At 37.1% G+C, this 19670-nt stretch overlaps 1 pseudogene across 1 annotated transcript; it reads left to right on the top strand.

Moving 5' to 3' along the window:
• Nucleotides 1–16399: 16399 nt before the first annotated feature.
• LOC145093486 (prohibitin-3, mitochondrial pseudogene) lies at nt 16400–17632 on the top strand (annotated as a pseudogene). The gene is made up of 2 exons (XR_013702896.1): nt 16400–17318; nt 17395–17632. The product of XR_013702896.1 is annotated as a prohibitin-3, mitochondrial pseudogene (transcript).
• The last annotated feature ends 2038 nt before the right edge of the window (nt 17633–19670 follow it).

The raw sequence follows: 19670 nt of genomic DNA, 5'->3' as shown, positions 1-19670 counted from the left end.
ATCGAACACCTAGACCACTTCCAATACATCACCCACACCCAAACGGGCCACAACCCCAGACTAAGAGTCGATTTGGAACAGGGTGTTACACTATGATCCTTCAAATTTGAAATTGTATGTCTCTCGCAATGTCACTTGTTTGGAGCATATTCCATTCTATAGCATTCCTGTTCAGTCACATGCTGCAACCCGAGAGGAGCTTCATACTATTGATCCGTTTAGCATTGACATTGATGATCTAACACATGTCATTGATCCACCACTTGTTGTTGATCCACCATTTGTCGTTGATCCTCCGCTTGTAGGTCTTCAAGACTCCCCTCCATCGAGGCATTATCGTAATAAGAAGTTCACAAAGCTTCTTGAATTTGTCTATTCCTCTTACTCACCAGTGTTTTCCTCCTTTATTGCTAATATACATCGTCTCTCTGAGCCAACATCCTACAAAGAGGCTATTTCTGATCCTCTTTGACAGACTGCTATACATGGGATCTGGTTCCGATTCCACCAGGAAAGCACATGATTGGTTGTCTTTGGATATATAAAATTAAAACGAAGTATGTGATGGGTTTGAGCCATAAGAACTTTCCTATGTGCACATGCAAACCCTAATTGCTTGGATCTAGGTTTCTCTAATTGAACATGCATTGTATCCAAGACTTACAATACTAGATCTAGTGTAAACAATTGAATCTAATCATATGAATTTGTATCTAGAACAATACCTTAGATTACTTGCTTGATACTTCTTCTTCTTAGAGCTTAGAGTCACAATTGTCACTCCTCTAATGGCTTACAAACACCAACTAACAAGAGAATAATCTTGAGAGAGAGAGAGAGGAGGGTGAGAAATCGGCTCTAGGGTTCCTTGCCTTGCATGAGTGCCGATTTCCCTCACCCTAGGGATCTATTTATACTATGAGCCACTAGGGTTTCACCTTTAACCCTAATTGAATAACTTAGGCCCTAAGCAATCCAAGATCCTCCTAGATACTAGGCTTGGACGATTTTATGGTCCTCTAACCCTAAAATCCGTCCACCCTTATATCCATAAGGATACATAGCCCAAAACACAACTATCATACATTTGACAGTTTATGCCCCTTTATTCAATTAACCTCTTTAAGTCACCAAATTAATTCTCAATTAATATATGACTTATATTAATCAAATAGCATTATTATTCCTTTAATATATCATTCTCATAATATATAAACAATAATATCTCTTCTCTCCTAACAAATCATCCTGTCAAGTTGCTATGGTGAAGGCAACCCAAAAGGACCATACATAACCGGGTCAAGTACTTACCAAATATAGTTACAGCCTTAGACACGAATCCAACAGTATGATGGACCGGTTGAGCGTTATAAAGCCAGACTTGTTGTGAAAGGGTATGCGCAAAAGTATGGTATAGATTACGAGGAGACGTCTGCTCCTGTTGCAAAAATAACGACTGTTCGCACCTTGATTGCAGTTTCTTCCATTCACCAATGGAAGATTTATCAGATGGATGTCAAGAATGCTATGGTAAGCTTCATTAGGAAGTATACATGTCTCCTCCTCCTAGTATTGCTCACCAACCAGGTGAAGTTTGTCGACTTCGGAAGGCACTATATGGCCATAAACAATCCCCTCGTGCTTGGTATGAGAAAATTTATATCGTGTTACTTCGCTTGGTTTTCAACTAAGTAACCATGACTCGGATCTATTTATTCGATGTACGAATGTCGGTCGGATTATTCTTTCCTTATATATCGATGACATGATTATTACTAGTGATGATCATGATGGTATAGAGTATTTAAAGCATGATTTGGCTCATCGTTTTGCTATGAAAAAATTGGGGTTTCTATGTTATTTCTTGGTGATTGAAGTTGCTCAGTCTCCAAAGGGTTATCTTTTATCTTAAACGAAGTATATTTCAGATTTGTTTGAACGTACACGACTCACGGATAATCGGACAGTTGATACGCCTATAGAGAGTAATACATAGTACTCTCCAACTGAAGGTGCTCATTATCAGATCCAAGCCTTTATCCGTCCACCCTTATATCCATAAGGATACATAGCCCAAAACATAACTATCACACATTTGACAGTTTATGCCCCTTTATTCAATTAACCTCTTTAAGTCACCAAATTAATTCTCAATTAATATATGACTTATATTAATCAAATAACATTATTATTCCTTTAATATATCATTCTCATAATATATTAACAATAATATCTCTTCTCTCCTAACAAATCATCCTGTCAAGTTGCTATGGTGAAGGCAACCCAAAAGGACCATGCATAACCGGGTCAAGTACTTACCAAATATAGTTACAGCCTTAGACACTAATCCAACAGTATGATGGACCGGGTGAGCGTTATAAAGCCAGACTTGTTGTGAAAGGGTATGCGCAAAAGTATGGTATAAATTACGAGGATACGTCTGCTCCTGTTGCAAAAATAACGACTATTCGCACCTTGATTGCAGTTTCTTCCATTCACCAATGGAAGATTTATCAGATGGATGTCAAGAATGCTATGGTGATCTTCATTAGGAAGTATACATGTCTCCTCCTCCTAGTATTGCTCACCAACCAGGTGAAGTTTGTCGACTTCGGAAGGCACTATATGGCCATAAACAATCCCCTCGTGCTTGGTATGAGAAAATTTATATCGTGTTACTTCGCTTGGTTTTCAACTAAGTAACCATGACTCGGATCTATTTATTCGATGTACGAATGTCGTTCGGATTATTCTTTCCTTATATATCGATGACATGATTATTACTAGTGATGATCATGATGGTATAGAGTATTTAAAGCATGATTTGGCTCATCGTTTTGCTATGAAAAAATTGGGGTTTCTACGTTATTTCTTGGTGATTGAAGTTGCTCAGTCTCCAAAGGGTTATCTTTTATCTTAAACGAAGTATATTTCAGATTTGTTTGAACGTACACGACTCACGGATAATCGGACAGTTGATACGCCTATAGAGAGTAATACATAGTACTCTCCAACTGAAGGTGCTCATTATCAGATCCAAGCCTTTATTCGTCCACCCTTATATCCATAAGGATACATAGCCCAAAACACAACTATCACACATTTGACAGTTTATGCCCCTTTATTCAATTAACCTCTTTAAGTCACCAAATTAATTCTCAATTAATATATGACTTATATTAATCAAATAACATTATTATACCTTTAATATATCATTCTCATAATATATTAACAATAATATCTCTTCTCTCCTAACAAATCATCCTGTCAAGTTGCTATGGTGAAGGCAACCCAAAAGGACCATGCATAATCAGGTCAAGTACTTACCAAATATAGTTATAGCCTTAGACACTAATCCAACAGTCTCCCACTTGGATAAGTCTAGTAACTAAATATGCAAACATAATCCGATTAGCAATCGTAGCTCTCAAAGACGCTGTCAAACTCTGATCTTATCAGTATCCTGTCCTTTAGATAAGGGATCGTACAGTCCTCTCTTTAGATATTATGCGGAAAATCTTATGGAATTCATTGTCCGACATTTGGTTTCTCAATTTCAGATTCATTTGACGTAGAACTTAATTGAACACATCAATTCAGTCCTGACCGGGCCCGACACATAAGTCAAATCAAATCATCGAGCGGCCCTTATATCGCTTTTACCCTGTTAGGATAAAAGTTACAGATAAACTTCGACTTATATGCATTTATTATTTACTAATCAATCATACACAACAATGCGTTTTATGACATCAATTTACTAATGCGGTTTCACATTATCAATGCACAACCAATTAATAAACAATAAACCATATATCTTGGTTTTAAGACTATATGATATTATCGTCTTGCGATCAGTTGTGTCTCATTCCATAAAGTGATTCTAGCAAGCGCGGGTTTATTCCAATGCTCAAAACTTGTTCATAAGCACTCATGAACGTTGTAGCAAACCTTTGCTATGTCTAATACCTTTTAGACAATCTACACACCAATTCATGACAATCTTCATTCATACCTACTTCCAACATATGAACGATTGTGGACCATTCGAATAATTCGATTATTCTTAATAACTCAATTATTCAGGAAGTCAAAACATGCAAAGTGAAACAATAGTTAAACAATAAACATAAGACAGTAGCTTTACTTATAAATAATACTCCTTTATGTAATCATCAAATGTCAATTACATTTATCTATTACATGTTTCAAAAAACTATCTAATCTAAACTAATATCGTCTTTCAGCCCAATGCTCCTAGCGTGCTGCAAATGCTTAACCCTGCTCAGTCCCTTCGTAAGCTGATCTGCTGGGTTATCCTCCGACGATACCCTCTTTACTACGAGATGTCCTTCTTCTACTCGATGTCTAATAAAATGATATTTTCTGTTGATATGCCGAGATCTACCATGATCCCTCGGTTCCTTGGTCAAGGCAACCACTCCTTCATTATCACAGAAAATTTCCATAGGCTCCTTTATGGTAGGCACAGATCCAAGATCACCAATGAAGTTCTTCAACCACATCGCCTCCTTTTATGCTTCACTCGCTGTAATGTACTCTGATTCGAACGTTGAATCAGCTACGGTTTCTTGTTTGGAACTTTTACAAGTCACTGCTCCTCCATTAAGGGTAATGACCCAGCCCGACTGCGAACGATAGTTGTCCCTGTCGGTCTGGAAGCTGGCGTCACTATATCCTCGCACCTTTAAGTCGTCACTCCCTCTGAGGACTAAAAACCATTCCTTGGTCCTCTGAAGGTACTTAAGTATATTCTTGACCGCAATCCAATGAGCTTTGCCAGGGTTCCCTTGATATCTACTGACCATGCTCAAAGGAAAGGCCACATCAAGGCGAGTACAAGTCACAACGTACATGATTGAGCCAACCGTGGAAGCGTAGGGTACTCGGCTCATCTCAGTTATCTCGGCTTCTATACTCGGACTTTGAGTCTTACTCAATTTGACATTACTCTGTATCGGTAATTCTCCCTTCTTCGAGTTTTGCATACAAAAATGTTTTAGTACTTTATCCAAGTAAGTATTCCGACTAAGTCCTATTAGTCTCTTACTTCGTTCTCTCACTATCCTTATTCCCAAAATATAGGAAGCCTCTCCGAGGTCCTTCATGGCGAAGCACTTCCCGAGCCCGGACTTAACCTCTTGCAAAGTTGGGATGTCATTTCCTATGAGCAGTATGTCATCGACATACAAAACGAGGAAGCTAACTATACTCCCACTGGCTTTGACATATACACATGATTCATCTTCGCTTCGTACAAATCCAAACTCTTTGACTTTCTCATGAAAGCAAAGATTCCATCTGCGAGATGCTTGCTTAAGTCCATAAATGGACTTCTCAAGCTTGCACACTTTATTGGGATGCTTCGGATCAACAAAACCCTCTGGCTGAGCCATGTAAACATCCTCAGCCAACTTCCCATTAAGGAAAGCGGTCTTGACATCCATCTGCCATATCTCATAATCATGAAATGCAGCAATGGCTAGCATCACCCTAATATATTTTATCTTAGAAACTGGTGAGAAGGTCTCATCATAGTCAACTCCGGGAGTTTGAGTAAAGCCCTTCGCCACAAATCGTGCCTTATACGTGTGCACATTCCCATCCACGTCGGTCTTCTTCTTGAAGATCCATTTGCACCCAACCGTCTTACGTCCGGGCACATTGTCAACCAAATTCCAAACATGGTTGTCATACATGGACTGAATCTCACTGTCCATTGCCTCTTTTGATTTTATAGACTCTGGGCTTGCCATGGCTTCCTTATAGCTATTAGGTTCATCTATATTTATTAGTGTACCATCACTAATATACGTGTCCCCTTCGGTAGTAATATGAAAACCGTAAAACTGGGGTTGAACTCTAACTCTTTCGGAACGTCTAAGAGGTAAGGACTCGTCAATCGGTTCAACCAGAGTTTCCTCCTCGAGTTGAGCGCCAGCGTTGGAGGTTCCTTTATCACTCGACTCTTGAATCTCTTCAAGATCGATTTGCCTCCCACTGTCCCCTTGGCTTATGAGTTCTCGCTCTCGGAAAACCCCTCTCCTCGCAACGAAGACAACATTGTCACTCGGTATATAGAAGAGATATCCAAAGGATTTCTGCGGGTAGCCGATGAAAATACATCGCTCACTACGAGGTTCGAGCTTGTCGTGAGTTTCTCGTCTTACGAAAACTTCACAGCCCCAAACCTTGATGTGTGCCAACGAGGGAGCTTTCCCTGTCCACATCTCGTGAGGTGTTTTGGCAACCTTCTTTGTAGGGACTCGGTTAAGGATATAGGCGGAAATCTCTAAGGAATATCCCCAAAATGAGATAGGTAGTGAAGCACGACTCATCATAGAACGAACTATGTCTAACAGGGTTCGATTACACCTTTCTGCCACACCATTCAACTGCGGTATCCTAGGTGGCATCAATTGTGAAACTATTCCGCATTCCTTGAGATAGTCATGGAATTCAAGACTTAGGTACTCTCCTACTCGATCGGATCGAAGCATCTTGATTTTCCTGCCCAATTGATTCTCTACTTCATGCTTGAACTCTTTGAACTTTTCAAACGTTTCTGACTTGTGCTTGATTAAGTAAATATACCCATATCTACTATAATCATTGGTGAAAGTCACATAGAAGTGATTCCCATCCTTTGTGGTGGATCTAAAGGGCCCACACACGTCGGTGTGTATGAGATCCAATAAACCCTCACCCCTCTCACAAGTGCCAGTGAAGGGTGACTTGGTCATCTTTCCAAGTAAACAAGATTCGCACGTGTCATCTTCCCTAAGGTCGAATGACTCCAACACTCCATCCTTTTGGAGTTGGGCTATGCGCTTCTTGTTCACATGTCCAAGACGACAATGCCACAAGGATGCTTTATCCATACTATTGGAAGAATCCATACACAACACATCATTTCCTAGGTTATCTACAACCATAATAGTTTCATAAATTCCATTACAAGGCATTGCTTCAAAATATAAAACACCATTTAGATAAGCATAAATCGAACCATTCTCATTATTAAACGAATATCTAAATCCTTGTCTAAATAAACCATGAAAAGAAATGATGTTTCTTGCCATATCTGGCGAGTAGAAACAATTATTTAAATCTAAATTCAATCCATTACTAAGCACTAAAGAATACACTCCAATCTTGGTAACAGGCGACGATCTTCTGTTCCCCATGATTAGATTTATTCTTCCAAGCTCCACATCCCTATTTCTTCCTAGTCCCTGCAAATCAGAACAAATGTGGTAACCACACCCTGTATCAAGAACCCAAGAAATAGCATGAGATGAATCATTAGATTTAATTGTGTAAATACCTGCGAAAGATGGTTTGATCTTCCCATCCTTGATGGCTTGCAGATATTCCAGACAGCTTCTCTTCCAATGCCCTATTTTGTGGCAATGATGGCACTCTGCCTCCTTTGGGTTTGGGTTGGGCTTAGCAGGATCAACCTTGGTCCCACTAGAAGAGGAACGATCTTGGGACATTCCTTTGCGGTGGTTCTTCGAAGAAGCCTTCCTCTTCTTGCCCCTACCCTGCCCAATAGCCAAAACAGGAGCAACGGATGGATTGGGAGTTGGTGCAACAAACTTGTCCTTTAGGTTGCTCTTAGAAGTCCTTAGGAGCCCTTGGAGTTTGCTTAGGGTGACCTCTTCTTTGTTCATGTGATAGGTCATCCTAAATTAGTTGTAGCATGAGGGCAAGGAGTGAAGAACAATGTCGATAGCCAAATCTTCCCCAAATTTGACATTCAACTTGTGAAGACGATCGACATACCTTTGCATCTTTTGCAAGTGCACGGTTAGAGACTCTCCACTTCCCATTTTAGCAGTGATTATATTCGTTATGATCTCATAGCGCTCTTGCCTCGCGCTTTAGTGATATCTCTCCATCAAGTCTAGATGCATCTCATAAGGATACATGTCCTCATAGGAGTTTTAAAATTCGAAGTTCATTGTGGCTATCATGATGCAATGGACTTTCGTTGTATCACGTTCATGTGTCTCAAACACAACCATTTCTTCGGGAGTAGCAGTTTCTGGATTGATCTTCTCGAGCTTCTCATCGAGAACATACTCCTTGTCCTCGTAACGCACGATCATGTGAATGTATCTTATCCATTTGCTAAAGTTCAATCCATCGAAAGTCACTTTCTGACAAAGGCTCATTAGCGTGAATGAGCTAGCAGCAACGTTGTTTGCGTTAGACATCTACAAATAGAAAAGAGCAAAGTTTGATTAAAATTAAGTCCCTAATTAACACCCAAAATGAAAATTTAGGGCTAGGAACCAACAACATTATCTACACATTAGAAAAGGGATACCGTGATCCAACTTGCAAATAATTTGGAGGTAAGTGAATGACGATTCACTAATTCTTCACCATAAAAAACATAAGCTTTAAGTTTTAAATGTATTGAGAATTCCTAGATTTCTTTGAGATTCATTGAACTTTTAAATGGCATGTTTAAATCTTGATATGCCCCTCTAGTTTGTGACTGGGATACCGAGGATCACAAAGCGGGTGTGAATAACCATGCAAATCTACATGATGCCTTCATTGTTACAATCACCTATTCGATGTGCCGGTAAACCACACACGCTCCACCGAACTATGAAAAACAATGAATCACCCTTTGCCACCTTTGCTTAGAACCAATTAGTGTGCTGGTTAACCACACACGCTCCACTAACTTCTTAGCAAGGGTGCAAAGTGTAATTTCATGGGATTGCATCAATTCACTTTTCCTGAAGTAACTAAGATTGGGAATTTTTATGAAACACGTTTAGTTACTTTATATATATTCATTATACTTATTAATGAGAAGAGATTTGCCCTATCCTACCCGTTTGGCTAACGACCCTCCACCAGTCAAGCAAGCGGTGGGTGTGAGTGTACACCCATTAAACGTCATTTTATAGGCAACAACCTTATACCCACCTTATAGACTGGCTTCGTGAATGAGGCCTACTAACGGTAAGACTAGCATTTATATATATATATATATATATATATATATATATATATATATATATATATATATATATATATATATATATTAAGCTTGTAATAATATATTAGTATAGTGTTGAATTTTAAACTTGTAAAATTCTAGGGTTTGAAATTTAAATTATTCAAATTAAACTTTTAATCATAAAACTTAAATTTCAAAACTTGATGGCAAGTTTTAAACTTTTCAAAACATAAGGATCAAATAGAAAATAATATAAATCAACTAATTAGATTATCTCAATTAGATCTTGTTCAATATTACTTGCAAGACAATTCACCAATTCAATTCAAATAATCAATTATTATCATATAAGGAAATTATTATTTAACTAATTGGTAATTATCTTTTGTTAGGTCATGAATATACTCATATATTTCATTAAAATCGGATTTTAATGACCCAAAAAAATTAAGGCAAGTATCCTCAAGTAAAACAGCAAGAAATCTCGAAACTACCTCATTCTGACGCTCGAACTCGCCGAGTTCCTCTATGGACTCGCCGAGTTGGAGCTACTCGTCGAGTTCACAGTGGAACTCGCCGAGTTCATCAGGCAGAATCACAAAAATCGAATTTTTCAAGCAACAAGCAATCAAACAATGCATCAATTCAATAGAAATCAATCAAAGCTCTGATACCACTGATGGGTTTGAGCCATAAGAACTTTCCTATGTGCACATGCAAACCCTAATTGCTTGGATCTAGGTTTCTCTAATTGAACATGCATTGTATCCAAGACTTACAATACTAGATCTAGTGTAAACAATTGAATCTAATCATATGAATTTGTATCTAGAACAATACCTTAGATTACTTGCTTGATACTTCTTCTTCTTAGAGCTTAGAGTCACAATTGTCACTCCTCTAATGGCTTACAAACACCAACTAACAAGAGAATAATCTTGAGAGAGAGAGAGAGAGGAGGGTGAGAAATCGGCTCTAGGGTTCCTTGCCTTGCATGAGTGCCGATTTCCCTCACCCTAGGGATCTATTTATACTATGAGCCACTAGGGTTTCACCTTTAACCCTAATTGAATAACTTAGGCCCTAAGCAATCCAAGATCCTCCTAGATACTAGGCTTGGACGATTTTATGGTCCTCTAACCCTAAAATCCGTCCACCCTTATATCTATAAGGATACATAGCCCAAAACACAACTATCATACATTTGACAGTTTATGCCCCTTTATTCAATTAACCTCTTTAAGTCACCAAATTAATTCTCAATTAATATATGACTTATATTATTCCTTTAATATATCATTCTCATAATATATTAACAATAATATCTCTTCTCTCCTAACAAATCATCTTGTCAAGTTGCTATGGTGAAGGCAACCCAAAAGGACCATGCATAACCGGGTCAAGTACTTACCAAATATAGTTACAGCCTTAGACACTAATCCAACAGTATGATGGACCGGTTGAGCGTTATAAAGCCAGACTTGTTGTGAAAGGGTATGCGCAAAAGTATGGTATAGATTACGAGGAGACGTCTGCTCCTGTTGCAAAAATAACGAATGTTCGCACCTTGATTGCAGTTTCTTCCATTCACCAATGGAAGATTTATCAGATGGATGTCAAGAATGCTATGGTGATCTTCATTAGGAAGTATACATGTCTCCTCCTCCTAGTATTGCTCACCAACCAGGTGAAGTTTGTCGACTTCGGAAGGCACTATATGGCCATAAACAATCCCCTCGTGCTTGGTATGAGAAAATTTATATCGTGTTACTTCGCTTGGTTTTCAACTAAGTAACCATGACTCGGATCTATTTATTCGATGTACGAATGTCGGTCGGATTATTCTTTCCTTATATATCGATGACATGATTATTACTAGTGATGATCATGATGGTATAGAGTATTTAAAGCATGATTTGGCTCATCGTTTTGCTATGAAAAAATTGGGGTTTCTACGTTATTTCTTGGTGATTGAAGTTGCTCAGTCTCCAAAGGGTTATCTTTTATCTTAAACGAAGTATATTTCAGATTTGTTTGAACGTACACGACTCACGGATAATCGGACAGTTGATACGCCTATAGAGAGTAATACATAGTACTCTCCAACTGAAGGTGCTCATTATCAGATCCAAGCCTTTATCGTACCATTGTAGGGAGTTTGGTTTACCTAGTTGTCACTAGACCGAATATTGCTCATGCAGTTCATGTGGTTAGCCAGTTTTTCACTGCTTCTACTATTATTCATTGGGGAGTTGTTCTTCGTATTTTGAGATATCTATGTGGTACTCAGTTCCACACTCTTTTGTTTCCATCTACACCCTCTCTTGAGCTGCATGCCTATAGTGATGCAAATTAGGATAATGAGATTTATGATCGTAAGTCCACTACTGGGTATTGTGTTTTTCTTGGAGATTCATTGCTATCATGGAAAAGCAAGAATCAAGATGTTGTTTCTCGATCTTCTACAAAATCCGAGTATCGAGCCATGGCTATCGTCACTTGTGAGATTGTTTGGTTGAGATGGCTTCTTGCAGATATGGGCGTTCACATATCTCAACATACCCCTTTGTATTGTGACAACGAGAGTGCGATAATGATTGCCAAGAATTCAGTGTTTCATGAGCGCACAAAGCACATTGAGATTGACTGTTATTTCACACGTCATCATCTCCAGAAGGGCATTATCTCCCTTCCTTATATTCATTCCTCTTTGCAAATTACTGATATTCTTACGAAGATGTTGACTGCTCATCGATTCCACTTTTTGTCTAACAAAATCTCAATTTTGGTTGTTGTTGCATTGTGAGTTTGAGTGAGGATGTTAGTCTAATAAGATTTTGGGCTTTATCTTGTATTGAGTTTTATGATTGAGCCTTTTAGCTAGGAAACCCTAATTAGCTAGTACATATATATTATGTCTTTCCTTTTCATTGTATTTGTACTTCTCTTTGATAATAATACGAAATCCTAGCCGTTATATGTCTTTCCCCTAGCCGTTATATGTCTTTTACTTGTTAGTTTTCACTCCAAGCCACTCCGAGTTGCTCTAAACCACTCCAAGTTGCTCTAAACCCCTTTTGGAAGATCCATTCCTTTGTCACTTGATCCGTTCCTTTTTCAGATGATCCAAATCCATCTCAGATGATCTGTTCCTTTGTCACTTGCTCCATGAATCTCAAATGCTTCATTAAAATCTAAGTGCTCCAAATGCTCCATGAGAATACTCCAAATGCTTGAGTCATATTTAACAAAATCAATCTCCACAACTCAACATAAACTAGTGTGGTTCATCATTTTTTCTATTTGTTTCTCTTTGGATGTTCAAGAATGGCCCGTTGATCGTTGATATCCCTCAAGACTGGCATGTTGTTTATTCTTCCGATGATGGTGACTCACTACTAGCTGGGTGCTTACCACTTGGGCTAATGACCCCATTGGTTGATATTTTCCTTCCACATTATTTTCTTACTTGTTTTCTTCCTTTGCATTTTTGGTTGTTATATTTGTTACTATCTCCTAGTCTTCTACATTATTGCAGTTTTCCACTGTATCTCCTACTCTTGTGTATTATTGCAAGTTTTCTACTAGTTTCTTCCAATCATAAAAACTTTGTTATTCTAATAACCCGTATCAAAATTATATTCAATTGTGATTATTATAAAATTTTAAAACCTTTAAATAGAATCTTAAATATTATAAACGAAGATTTGAAAGATGTAGCTTTCATATCTCTTGCTTTTGGCAACAATAATTCATGTAATAATTTAATTTCCAATTAGTTTCTTCATATTATCCAACTTTTTCCCCCACTATGAAGAAGGTACTTGTAAAGCTACCTTTTCACATGGCCTGAGACACAAAAGGAAAGGCATGTCATGTTGCTCTCTCATGCGGTCATGCCTCTATCTTAACTAGTCCTCCCGATTGAATCTATATAATAAATTTATTAAGGTATAATATTATATCTCTTTTAACATATTGTAACTAAGAAAATTGATTCCTTTGAAGATGTATATAATAAATATAACATAGAAATCTCGCCATGTTTTTTTATCGACCTATTACATTATAAACATGCACGAATCAGTATTATGTCATTATTATAGATTAGTTATTATATGTAAACAATGACGTTTAGTATTTGAAACTAGCTGGAGACATGTCATTTATACATATGTAACGACTAATGAGCCTATAACCAAGATGAGCATGAATTGATTCGATTACCGAGTAAATAAGGTAACCATACATTACCGATGTTTTGGTGATTTGTATTGTTGACGCTGCGTATTATTTAATTTATTTATCTTTAAATAATCATGAGGGGTCATGAGCTATGAATAATGACTCATGCAAAGTACGAACTGAATGGACTTGTAGCCATGGAAAAATGAGAGTATTTGTCTTTTTGATACCATCGACACTTAAATGATACCATCGACACTTAAATGGTATGTACATCTTGTAATTCAGCACTCATTTATAAGCAGTGGGGGAGCTTGAATAAATTATTTGGGGGCCGAAACTAAAACTATAGTTTTAAAAAAAAAAAAAAAAAACAACAGGGCCAAAGCCTAATTTTTATATTTTCATGTCTAATACATATATAATGGATAAAACTAGTTATAAGTAAAAAAACAAGGGGGCTAGCCCTTATAATCCTCCGCCCATGTTTATAAGGGTGGTACATGGTCTCAATTACATTTATGAAATACTTAATTAGAGGACTTATGTTTATTATCTCTTTTTAATTTGAGTAAATTATATGAATCGTCCCTCGTGCAAGTGCCAAAATACATGTTCAGTCATTATTTTCAAAAATTAACTCGGACCGTCCCTCGGTTAAAAGTTGCACGCTTCATCCGTCGTTAGTCTAAATTTGCACGCATCATCCCTTACGAGACATAAAATGACTATTATACCCTTTTTGTATTTCTTTTCCAATTAATTTAAAATTATTATTGTTATTATTAATTCAAAATTAAAAGAAAAAAATAGGGCCCCATGTTCATAACCCAGCATCCCCACCCCACCTACCCACCCAATTGTTCATTTTCACCAATCTTCCTCTATTTTCTCTTAACTATTGAAGAAGCAACCAACACCACTTACAGACAACCACCACCGAAGCACACCCCTTCAAGTTAAAATCCAACCACCGGACAAGACCACTCTTGGAAACTCTTCCACCTCTCTTCATGTGTAGAAATCCAAACCCCGACCCCCACCAGCCCTAAAGAAACCACCAAAATCTTCGACGATCCCCTCTCTTCCTGTTATCATCGTTCTTTGAGGTTTGAGTGAGGAAGATGGCCGATCGAAAACCGAATCGACGGAGATGACGACGTGTAACCGAATTTCTCCCCCTGTCTCTTACTCTTAGATCTACCGTGCTATCAGATCAATTGACCAATATCTCAGATTTAGGGTTTCGAGTGGAGATAGAGGCGGTCAGACTTTTCTCTTCAAACTATTTCCTCTGAAAGGTTTTCTTGATTTACTTTGATTTGTGTTTATTGATCTACTATTTTTCCATTTGGGTTTTAATGGAAAAAAGGTTGGTACGAAGTGGTGGGTGATGGTTAGGATGACGATGGAAGTTTTGTCCCTGGTGGAGGTGTTGGAGTGAGCGGAAAAAATGGAGTTGTTGGGGGTGGCCGAAAATAATGGGTGTGTTCACCTGTTGGTTTTTTTGAGAGAAAAATGTAATTTTAGAACGAGGGAAAGTAAGGAAAATGTAAAGATAAGCAAGGTAGCTCCCATCTACATGCCTAGTGGTGGCCGACAGAGGTTAAAGGGGATTATTTTGGTGGTTTTTGAAAATCGAGCTACAATGGTTATAGAAAAAAAAAGACGAAGTTGGGAAAGGGAAGTGGGTGAACGGAGGGACGAAGGTTTGGAGCATGGATATTTATCGTTTTTTTTTTCTTTTCTTTTCGATCTAAAAATAATAAATAAATAAAAGAAAATTAAAAAGTAAATAAATAAGGCAAAATGGTCTTTTTATGGCAGGAAGGATAAAACGTGCACGTATTAAAATAGCGAGAGACAATTCGAGTTAATTTTTGAAAATATGGACCGAACGTGCATTTTAACACCCACATGAGGGACGATTCGTGGAATTTACTATTTTAATTTAATAAACTTAATGATGGTCTCAATTACATTTATGAAATACTTAATTAAATGACTTGTGTTTATTATTTCTTTTTAATTTAATTTAATAAACTTAATGATAATGCACAAGGAGTACCCACCATACCATGTTGTAGGGTGGGGGTGGCATGACATAATGCAGATAGAGTGGTGAACACTATATCCTTCGTTGCAGTGAGTGTGAAGGATACCACCGTGTGATTTTGCTTCATCGTATCTATCTTCTTTCTTTTATTTCTATCTATATTTATAGAACGGTGTAATAAAAGTTCAATATCCTAAGGTTTTATATTAATTAAAAAATGGTACTCCATAAGAAATATGTGGACGTTAGAGGTGATAAGTTTTAGGGTTTTGAAAAGAAATGAAAATGAGGTGAGACATGAATGAGAGAATGTTCTCTCTCTCAACAGTATATTTTTGATCACTTAACGATGATAACGATGATAGTTACAACGTGATTGACATATGTCAATAAGAACCATATATTTATTTTTGGGATTTTTTTATTAATTTATCAATTCACTTTTTCAATGATAAATTATTTTTGTGATATATAACAAACAAAAATATTTATTATATTTTGTTTTTTAAAATCACATATAGAACTTTATAATATTCAACATCGTTTCCAACAAAATAAAATGATTAAAATTAGTCATTTATTTACATTAAAATAACTTAATAAAAAAACTTCTTTAAGAGACATGTAATATAATGACAATGACAAGTTATTTTGGGCTGCTCTCTCTCAATCTGACGAGACATCGATACGAGGTTTTGAGTGAAAACACTCAAGTTTAGGAGAACACACATTTGGCATATGATCTTACAATCTTACATGTTTAGCAAGACCAATTACTTAAATTAATCAAAGTCCATGATTTTACATGTTTAGCAAAACCAATTACTTAGATAAATCAAATTCCATGATTGATTTTGGAGTAAAACAATGCATTACAATATTTAAGGTGGGCATTGAACAAGTGAATGCATTAAACATATTTGTGATTAAATATAGATATATAAATGCATCGAGATGTTTTACAATGACATGGGTTTATTTGAAATGCATATGTAACATTATATAAACTACAATATTCCCTAATTTAAAACTACACTTTTGAGTTTTGAATGATGCAATTAAGCCCGTTTGAATTGGGCCGGTTTTAATTGGGCCTGACATTTCCAAATTACTTGAACAACACACAAAGTTACCACTAAAACCCTCGATTAATTTCTGTCTAAAAGAAGACTAAAACCCTTGTGTCTCCATCTATCGATTTTCTGCAAATTCAGCCGGAAAAAATGGGAACCAATCCATCAGCCATGTCGTTCCTCACCAATATAGCACGCGCCGCCTTCGGTCTAGGAACCGCTGTCACCGTCGTCAATTCCTCCCTCTACACCGTCGATGGCGGCCAACGCGCCGTTCTCTTCGATCGTTTCCGTGGAGTCATTGACGAGACTGTTGGGGAAGGCACTCATTTCCTTATTCCATGGCTTCAGACCCCGTACATCTTTGACATACGGACCAGGCCTCACACATTCTCATCGATCTCCGGCACGAAAGATCTTCAAATGGTTAACCTAACTCTCCGTGTCCTCTCACGCCCCGAAGTCAACCGATTGCCGGCGATTTTCAAAACCCTAGGTCTCGAGTACGACGAGAAGGTTCTTCCGTCGATCGGAAACGAAGTTCTGAAGTCCGTCGTTGCTCAATTCAACGCGGATCAGCTTCTCACTGAGCGTCCACAGGTTTCGGCATTGGTTCGTGATAGCTTGGTCCGCAGGGCTAAGGATTTCAATATCGTCCTTGACGACGTTGCGATCACTCACTTGTCTTACGGCGCTGAGTTCTCGAAGGCGGTGGAACAGAAACAGGTGGCACAGCAAGAGGCGGAGAGATCTAAGTTTGTGGTGGCGAAATCTGAGCAGGAACGACGGGCGGCGATTATTAGGGCTGAAGGTGAGAGTGAGTCTGCGAAATTGATTTCTGATGCCACTTCTGCTGCTGGAATGGGATTGATCGAGCTTAGGAGAATTGAAGCATCGAGGGAGATTTCTGCAACTTTGGCTAGGAGTAACAATGTCATGTATCTTCCAAACACAGGGAGCCAGATGCTTCTAGGGCTTAACCCTTCTCGCTAAACAGGTAAATTATCCTAAATTTTGCTTCTTTTTAGTTTATTGCATACGTATTCGTGTTGAATTCTGCAATTCTTTTGCAGATTTTAGCTTATCTTTTTCAAGGCATTGTTGTGTCATCTTTTGAGAGAATAACCAGGTGAATCACGAACTTTTTTGCTGTTCTTTTTAATTGTTTTATGTTTACAGGCTGATGAAATTCATATAGAAATGATGTTATAATACAGTTCCTATTAGTAGTCAATGATCATTTTGAAATTTGAACTCCTTGGTTATTCTTCATTTGTTCAAAATGTGAAATTGGAAGACAATTTGCTTTTAGTACACTATCCATCAATCAACATTGGTTTATTGTACTTCTACAAATATAGGGGTGAATGGATCATGGACCATGGCAACCAAAATAGGAATTCGCGATTTTATTTCTGTTTACCAAACCAAAATCAATTTTATATTTACGATTTAGGTATAGCTTTTGTTGCAAAATCAATGACCATAAGGTATATTGTTAATTAAAGTTTCAACTATGCCAACATCAATTGTTGGGTTCAATGTGGCGGCATAAGTAATAGAATGAATACTTCTTTAAAATATTTACAAATGTAGCTTTTATGGTTTTATCATTTAGAAAAACATAATGTTTTTCATTTCAAACTCATTTAATTTTGAACATATTAAAAGGATTTGCTCTTGCAGGATAATAAATTTTCGATGAATAAGTAGTTGTATGTTTAAGAACTCTAGGCATTTCGGTTAATTGTCTGATAAGTAACCAACGACTCTGGATATGGCATTACCCTATGACTTTTGACAACGTAGTTGTGAAATGCTTTTAAAGTATCTTTTTGTTTCAAACTTTTACATGTCGAATTCCATTAAGCATGTATGTCTAAATTTAGACGTAACCAATGGGCATTTGTATTGTTAAAAAACTTCGTGTATCTTAGCATATCAAACATTACTAGAACTATATGTATCACATAACATTTGCTTAACAGTTTATTTTATATCTTTTTAACAGTTAAGTTTTGTCTTGTGGTTTATATTTAATTTTTAGTTGTCCAACCACGATGGTGTTTTGGATAGTAAAAACTTTGTTTTGTAGTTTATAAGATTTTATTACTTAAATCTAAAATTTTATATTAATTAAATTATCCTAGGTATTTGGGTATCCAAATGTATGAATACGATGAACTGTGTGGAGCTGTATAAAAGATCACAATTTCAATTTATTCTAAATTTTCAAAACCTTGAATCATCTCATTTTTAACAATTTTCCACATATTAATGCAATCGTGTTTGAGGGTTGAACGACTTACATAACAATAACGCAGTTGTAAGAATATCTTGGTTGAAACACAAGCTTTCTTGAATCATCCATCCTTTATCAAACCAAACTTTGATCGTAACTTCAAATTGTGCCTTGATTTGACACTTTTTCTTGATCGATTTCAGCATTTAGTTTCTCAAAGGTGGTATAATAATATTTAACTTGAAAATATGTATTAAAGATAAAACGTAAGGAAGATGGCTCCACATATTATCTTTTTGGTATTTATGTGTTAAGTGAAAGATTTAATTATTTTTTTCTTAACAAAAAGGGCGTCACTTTTTTAATATTGTTGGGTAAATTACACCGATCGTCCCTGTGCATATGTCAGAAAGCGTGTTTAGTCCCTATTTTCAAAATTTAACTCGGACCGTCCGTCGTTTTCTTAGAACTTGCACACTTCGTCCCTGAAAGACAATTTTGTTGCAAACTTAGTCCATACCAAATTTGAAATGACCAAAATACCCTTGTATTTTTATTTTAAATTAATTTAATGCTTTTATTATGATTTTCAATTAAAAACTAAATAATAAAAGGACCCACCCCTTTATCCGCCCCAACTCATCCACAATCAGAGAGATACAAACACACATACAAAATCGATGATCAGAGGGAAAACGAAGACCTTCAACTCATTGTCCAATCACCGATGACCATCCTCTGACGAAACTTCCCCACCCCTTTCATTGTGTTACTGATCGAGAAAACCAAAAACACACTAGTTGTAGATCGATGGTTGTGGTTTAGGATGGGTTTTTTGGGAGGAGATAGGTGGTGTGTTATGAAAATTAGAAAAGAAAGCAGGAGAAGGATATCGGTGGTGGGTTCACGGCGATTAGAAATAACAAGCTTCCCCTCCGACCCGTAAAACCATCTTGTATCTTTGATAATATCTGTGAGCAAGCTCTAATGCGACCTTCGTTTTCCTAATTCTAGGTTCGCCATTGATGCACACAATGCTGCTTCCAAAGCTTTTGTATTTCCGATTTTCATTTTCTTGTATTTAGGTCTTTTAAATGAAGTTTTCCC

Source organism: Lactuca serriola, chromosome 3 (assembly GCF_051521515.1).
Source record: "Lactuca serriola cultivar US96UC23 chromosome 3, Lser_US96UC23_V15, whole genome shotgun sequence".
Classification (NCBI taxonomy): domain Eukaryota; kingdom Viridiplantae; phylum Streptophyta; class Magnoliopsida; order Asterales; family Asteraceae; genus Lactuca; species Lactuca serriola.
This window is presented reverse-complemented; position numbering and strand designations above follow the sequence as displayed.